We start from the raw sequence: 7434 nt of genomic DNA, 5'->3' as shown, positions 1-7434 counted from the left end.
ATTTGGTTGCGTAGTAAAGGAGCGGTGATTCGCAGCCCCTTGTAGATCAACCCATTTTTTCTGGTATTTCTCAGATACGTGTGCTCTAATTGCATCTCTAGGGCGCTCATAACCCAACGCCAAGGCCACTTCCTTTGCTTTGAAGTACAAAGTTTCGCCTTGCACTATGCATTGCAGTTTGGTGTCGTTGTTTTCAAATACGCGAAGCATTGTATATTTAAGAAATATTTTAACATTAATATGCAACGCTCTTTAGCTGATTCATTTCTACGCTCAGTTGCGCGTCAGACACGACGAAGACGTAGCAGTTTATTTTGTCGCCGTCGCCGGCACTGGCGTTTTTGGTGCGCTTGATCTCCAATGTTATGCCATCCTGCGTATTTACTAGACGTAAACCCTGACCATGCAGGTCTTCGTCGTTGATGGTGCGCATATCAATCCACAGCGCATACTTATCCTTAAAGAATTCCTCGGGGCTAATTTGGTCGCCAAACTTGCGCTTTGCCTCCCTGTACACGTCTGCGGGCTTTATCCCCTGGGAGTAAACCTTGTTTGGGACTCCGTTAATATTCACGCCGACGTTAGTAATGTTAGGGTTGTGAAAGGCTTCGGAGTCGCGCTTACCGGCCTCGTAGGGTTTAGCAAACACCAACATTAACCCCGTGAGACTTCTTCGGGGGAGGTTAATGCTTTGGTTGATAACCTCATCCGTCTTATCCAAGAAGCTAAACGTCTTGTACATTACTACGTGGTCGTAAAGGAATGCCTTTCCGGAGCTGTATTCCATGCCAGCGCTACGGGCCAGCTCTTCGCTGTACACGGTCTCATACTGCAGCTCTAAGTTGGTGATAGAATAGGGATCCACAGCTCCACTGATTGCGCTGTCCATTCCTCCTATAACGTTCGTGGTGTCTGCTAACGTTACTTCAAACTGCAACTCGGATAACTGCCTGGGGTAATACGCGCCATGGTTCGTAATTACTTCGAAATCTAAAGGGATAACGTACTTGCTACCATAGGCGGTCTTTACCCTCGTTGCGTCTGCTACTGCGGTTGCTCCACTGGAGTCCGTAGGCGCGGGGTTAGTATCGCTGCGAAGCTTACGAAGGATAACGCTTCCAATTCCCTGCTCTATCTTTTGTGCACGGTCGAAGGCTGTTAGCCACAGATCCTTATACGTGGTGTACAAATCGTACCTATTCAAATCCAAGAGGGATTCCCCTGCGAACTTGATTCTCATCTTAGAGACGAGGTTCCTACCCACATTATTGACGGTATAGCGCTTGTCCTTGGTGCTTGGTTGTATTGCTAGGTCAAACCTTAAAGCCAAGGTACCAGGAACCAATACTAGGTTATCCGTTAGGCGGGGCACGCCTACGTACAGCGTCTCCCCCGGCTTTGCGCTAGAAGGTGTGAATGTGACCCGGTGAAAGGTGCGTTCTGCTTTCAGTCCGCCAACCTGCTTAGGTAATACGTTGGGATTTAACTTTGAGCTTATCATATATAATGGAAGTAGAAGGAACAGACCCAGACTTCGATCCCACCACTGAGGAAGGTCAGGCTGACATTAACGACGGTGATGAAGAACCGCTGCTTCCCACCCAACAAGTCGACGATTCCCTAAGGAATAGAATTGCAAAGGCCCTAAGACATCCCAAAGCACGCGAGTACACGTTTCCGCGTGAGCACATAGAGCTTCAAAACATGGGCGAGCCGCAAGCAGCCGCGCGGGAAACCGTAGAGTGGGCAAAGCAGGAGCTAGAGCTGCGCTACGACAACTTTGATGCTGACGACGTAAAGCTCACGGAAAAGGGAAACAAAGTCCTCATAAGCGTCCAAGACTTAAGATTTCCCGACAAAGACCGCTGGACAAAACCGCAAAACCTCTTTGATGAGGAGGGCAACGTTAGGGGTGACGTCTTGAGATTAAGAGGCTTTCAACGTGCCACCAGAAGCATGTTAGAAAGGTTGGCAAACCTAACCGAAAGGACCAACCTGGAAAGGCGCGCCGAGGAGCTGCAAAGGGAGTTAGAAGCAAAAGCAGAATACGATAGGAAAGTTCAAGTACTCGCCGACATACACGAAATAGAACTTGGAGGTAAAGACGATCAAATGCGCGAATTAGAAAATGAATTAAGTCACATTAGGCGTCAAAGAAACCAAATCGAGGAAAACCTTGGGCGCACCTTAGCAGAGTTGGACATGAGCAAGGAAGAAGCTGGGAACTTAAAAAGTAACTTAGCTAACTCTTTAGAGGAACGGCGGCAGTTGGTTGCTGAAATCAATGCCAAAGAAGAGCAAATCCGACAAAGGGAACAGGCCATCGAAGACCTTGAAAAGAACATATCTGAAAGGCAAGAAGTAATCGAAGACCAAACTCGTACCGAAGAGGAAAGGGAAGCAGCTCAAAAGGAAGTAGATACGCTCGAAATACGCCTTGCGGAATTGCGGGCGCAAAAGGAAAACCTGGAAAAAGAGCTGGGGCTTACCACCAAGGAAAAGGTAAAAAGAGCCCTTTTGAAGTATGGTATTCCGCTGGCATTTGCGGTTGCTATTTCGAGCGTAGTAGGAGTCATCCTATCCACGCTTAAGGCTACGGGCGCGGGCGTAAAGAAATTAGGCAGTGGGCTGACGGACTTGGGAAAAAAGATGGCAGCCGGTCTTCCTGGGCTGCTGGGTTCGGTTGTTTCCTTGGCACTTAGGGCCGGCGGAGAACTGCTAAAGTTTGTGGGCAACAACATTTGGATCTTGGTCGTCGCTATTGGGGTGGTACTCCTGAAGAAGATGAAGGCTTAATCTTATCCTCGTATATTATATCAGGCTTATCGTCGTCAGGCGCGCGAGGCGTCCTCGACTGGGGATAAGTAAAGATAGTATTCGCACCGCCTTGATAATGCGGAACTAGTGGTATAGCGGTCATAGTACTAATGGTCTTATGATGCCAGGTCCTGTCGGGGGTGTTAGCGTATCCGTCCGTGCTATTTATGAAAGCATAATAACCAAGATTGCTACTACCGTCAGGGTAAATCTGTAACTTAGCATACTTACAATTGACTACCATTTGAAACGTAGCCACGTAAAACGCCTCATTACTAAATGGATATGGCTGCGCCGAGAAATGAGTAGGACTTCGATTGTTGGTCGATGCCCTATAAGGGGCTAACGGCTCATCGTTCTCGTCAACCAACCTAAACCCTATGATTCCCGCCCGCCCCGAGGTAACGATAATACTACAAACGATCAACGCAAGACCTCCAACTTCAACCCACATCCCAATATCGAGCCAGGTGTGATCAGTATACCGCTCATCCCTTAAGTAATAAGCGTAATGGGCTTCCTTCCAATGCGGATTCATATATTTCAGGCCTAAAGGCTAAGCACCGTAAGAGTGCTTATGGTCTTGTGGTTATAGGTCGTATCCCTTTGATTTTCTATGCTATTTACGCAAACGCTCCCAGAATCGTCTACGCGTATTTGCAGCTTTACCTTCCCATGGCAATCAGCAACCATGTGAAAAGTCCAAGTCGTAAGATTCTCAGCGCTATTCGTTGGCGGCTCTACGGAGAAATGCGCAGGCTCCCTGTTGTTTGTCTTCGCGCGCATAGGCTGCAGTATGCCATTCTCATCCAGGTACCTGAAGCCCACGTTGGCATGGCTGCTCGTGCCAATGCAAATACTACAAAGGATCAATTTCTTTCCTGAGTAGTTCAAATTCACGGACATGCCCGTGACATCAACCCAAGATGCCTGGGTGTATTTTTTCTCGCCTGTGTAAGTCGTATAAACACAATCTACTCCAGCTACGTAGGGGTTGTTCATCGCCATATATAATAGCTCAGACCAATGCTTGCAGCGGTTAAGCCGACCTTTAGTAAGTTATGGTCATATTCCTCAGGTATCGCAGGCAGGGCCTTCTTTGATGGTTTCTTAACTACGGGTAGCTTCGTTTCATGCGACTTTTTTGACTTCTCCACGAAATGGGGGATGTTCCTAAGAGTGTCAGAGTTCACGTCGTTCACCCCAAACTTCATATCCTTAGTAGCTCGTTGAAGTTTGTTGTTGTATCCTACTACAGAACCAGTATTTATAGATAAATTACTAGGCATTAACCAACAACCCGGGGCTACTGCATAGTCCAACCTCGCCTTAGAATTTTGTATAGCTAGTTGGTAACGCTGTACGCCCTTGCTAATGTCGCCCTCCAAGATCGAACTTTCGAATAAGATCAAGGCTTCGGCTCGCGTCTCTTCTGCGGCGCCGGTATTCCCCACTATACTCGATCGGGTGTTTACCTGAGCTCCAAGGATGGAATACACGTAAGCTTCTATGCTGCGGTTCAAACGGGCAAGGCCGGCTTTGGTTAGTCCTTTACCTTCTGGGGGTATGAAATTAAAGTATTGCTTCGTTTGCTCGTCGTTGGTAATCTTGATAATCAGCGGGTTAGCCCCTGCATACTTACCGCCCTCGTCTTTGAACAGAGGTCCGTCTCTGACTTCCTTAGTGGTTTTGGCATTTGGTTCAAAGAAGGTGCTACTGTCGTGAGTTTCCTTATGATATCCCGTGTTCCATCGTAGATTCAATGCATGAACTTCCCTGTTGCTTAGCTCGTGTCCACCAATCCCCCAATAAGCCCAAATATGCCCCAAGCCATTGTTAGCGCCCGTAGTGCATCGGAAATCCTTCCCTACAACACCAAACTCCTTACAAAGTCTATCATAAGCCGGCACGCTGTATTTGTTATCTCTTGGATAAAACGCGGCATCTCCCGGCAGCGCAATAACGCCCATCTCATGCAGTATTCTTCTAACCGTAAAGTGAAAATGAAACATAAATATCGAATTCTTCATTAAGTTTGCACTTACACCGCAGCCGCTAGTGGCACACCAAACCGCAAAGTTTAGTTGCTGCGGCCAATAACGCATGTTAGGACCACTTAACCATTCATGAGATTCCTTAGCGGTGGTATGATTAATGGGTACGTCTTTGAAGATATCTCGCACCTTTAACGGAAAGGAATGGTTGTTAGAGATCCGCATATTCAATGTCAAATCCAAACTTGGATGTTTATCAAATGAAACCGCGAGTATCGGATAAGTACCGGTACCAAGCAATAATTCCTTTGACCAACCTTGCACGGGTTTTGGATGTGTTGGTGTGAGTTTAACATAACCAGAATTCTTCAGTTGATTGTCTATCTGATCGACCAGCGTAGGCTTCAAATCCTCGTTGCTGTACATCCTGGAGCCGTTGAAGTAAATCCCATCAGGCCTCCTTTCGAACTTACTAGGGTCTGCATGTGGAAACATCTTCCTAAATGCTCTCCAATTCCAGTAATCCCGGTTGTCATGATGTGGCTGCTCCTCAATATCATTCCCAAAAGCGTCGTACATTAGTATATATAATGGATGTTATACCATCAGCACCTCAGTTGTACCCAGATGTTCCCAATTATCACGCTACCACTAAGGATACAGGTCCTAACGAATTAAACGCGGAGAATTTCAGGCTTAATAAAGCGAACTTAATCCTGGCTTACTTGGAAGGGCAGACAAAACACTACGAAAAAGTCCGAAAAAAGTACGTCAGAGCCCGGAGTACGCTACATAAGATTGCGATAACTTCAGGATCCATATCTGTTGTGTTAACGGGCTCTGGCGTTGCTACTTCGCTTACTGGGCCGGGAATAATCGTTGGAGTTCCTTTGGCCGGCGTTGGGGCAACCTGTGGTATTATTTCTGCTGTTGCTACGGGTATTATGAAAAAGCTATCCACGAAAATATCCAAGCATGACACGACAATAGCTCTGTCTAGGGCTAAAGTAAATACTATTACCGACCTTGTCTCAAAGGCTTTGCGTGACAGAAAGATAGACGACGTAGAATTCTCGCTTATTCTGGCCGAAGAAGACAAATGCGAGAAATTAAAGACGGACATAAGGAATAAAAAAACAGTCGTAAAAGATCTTTCCGAGGAATCTCGCAAAAAGATTTACCAAGAAGCGAAAGAAGAGCTTCAAAGAAAGCTTGCTTAGACATCAGTTTTGAAAAAAGCGTGACAGGATTCTATTTACATATTGAACGTCAGTCTGGAAATTACGCGTAATCTTATGCCATAAGATTTATGCTAATTACTCATCTTATGGCATAAGATTTATGCTATTCGCTCATCTTATGGCATAAGATTTATGCTATTCGCTCATCTTATGCCATAAGATTCACTATCTTCTCGGAATCCATCCTAACAGGGGGTGGTTGGGGTCAATTTCGTAAAATATTTCGTAGATTACGTCAGGGTAATAAGGAATATCCTTATCCAGCCGACAAAACATCCACTCGGCTTTTGTCATATCAGAAACCTCAGGAATAGAGTTGTCGGTAATTTCAGACAAAAGATAGGGAATAGCTTTGTAATATTTCCCTAGTTTTAATTTTTTCAGCGTTTTCCGTAGACTTTGCGGGGTTGGCTCTTCTAAATGGTCTATGATTTTCTTCTTTACTTCGTCGCTTAAATATATCGGATGTAAACCTTGGATATGACTCATCCAGTCCCTGAAGTATTTTAATCTCTTATATGGCGTTTTCTTACGACCTCCATTGGCGTAATATTGCTCTTTGGTAGCATTTGGTACGGCATTACGAATATTCTTACCACACTCGTAACACTGTGCTGACGTGTCATCTTCTATTTGCATTTTTTTACCACAACACCAAAAGGGTTCTGGCTTAGGTACGATAACTTTAGGTCTTAGACAAATTATGCAAAAGTCGTTAACGAACTTCTTACATTCGTGCATCGTATATTTATAAGATATTTTAACCTCCGTTTGCGATAAATCTGCTGTACCCGTCTTCGTAAATCCGCGAGTTAAACCCGTATATCTTTGGCATCGATCGCGAGTCCCCCTACCTGCTGCTCATACCCTTGCTGAAAATAATTTTCTATAATCCTACGCAAACCACTTTCATCCATGTTGTTGTCCGTTGTTTGTATCTACTTTGGAACTAGAACTGGTAACGAAGTTAGGGTTTTGGCGGGAAACTATGAACTAGATCCCAGTCTTCTTCGTCGTTGCGTTTTCTTTTTTTGTTTGTGTTGATTTTTTTTCTTTTTTTGGCTAAACTTAAAACAACAACAAAAAATGGCTCCTTTAGGAGACGACCAAATGCTTCAAAAGTCAATAATTCATATGCTTTTACCTTGATAATAATAATAAACATTTGAGATGCACTATACACCAACGAAACCACACTAACATACAAAAAATTATAGAGTTCGAATTAAAATCTGGTAGTTTGACAAGTCGAACATTCTTGTTGTCGAGTCAAAATAAAACTTTAAAAGGAGAAAATGTTTCTTAATTTCGGTGATAGAAGTTGTTCTTAACCTTTCTTGTCATAATATGACTATATTTCTAGGTGGTGACAGAAAAACAAA

This window comes from Actinia tenebrosa, unplaced genomic scaffold (genome assembly GCF_029948245.1).
Source record: "Actinia tenebrosa isolate PJP-AT-01 unplaced genomic scaffold, QUT_ActTen_1.0 PGA_scaffold3__52_contigs__length_22856419, whole genome shotgun sequence".
NCBI classification, from domain to species: Eukaryota; Metazoa; Cnidaria; class Anthozoa; order Actiniaria; family Actiniidae; genus Actinia; species Actinia tenebrosa.
The sequence above is the reverse complement of the archived record's forward strand: the minus strand, read 5'-3'. Positions refer to the sequence as shown.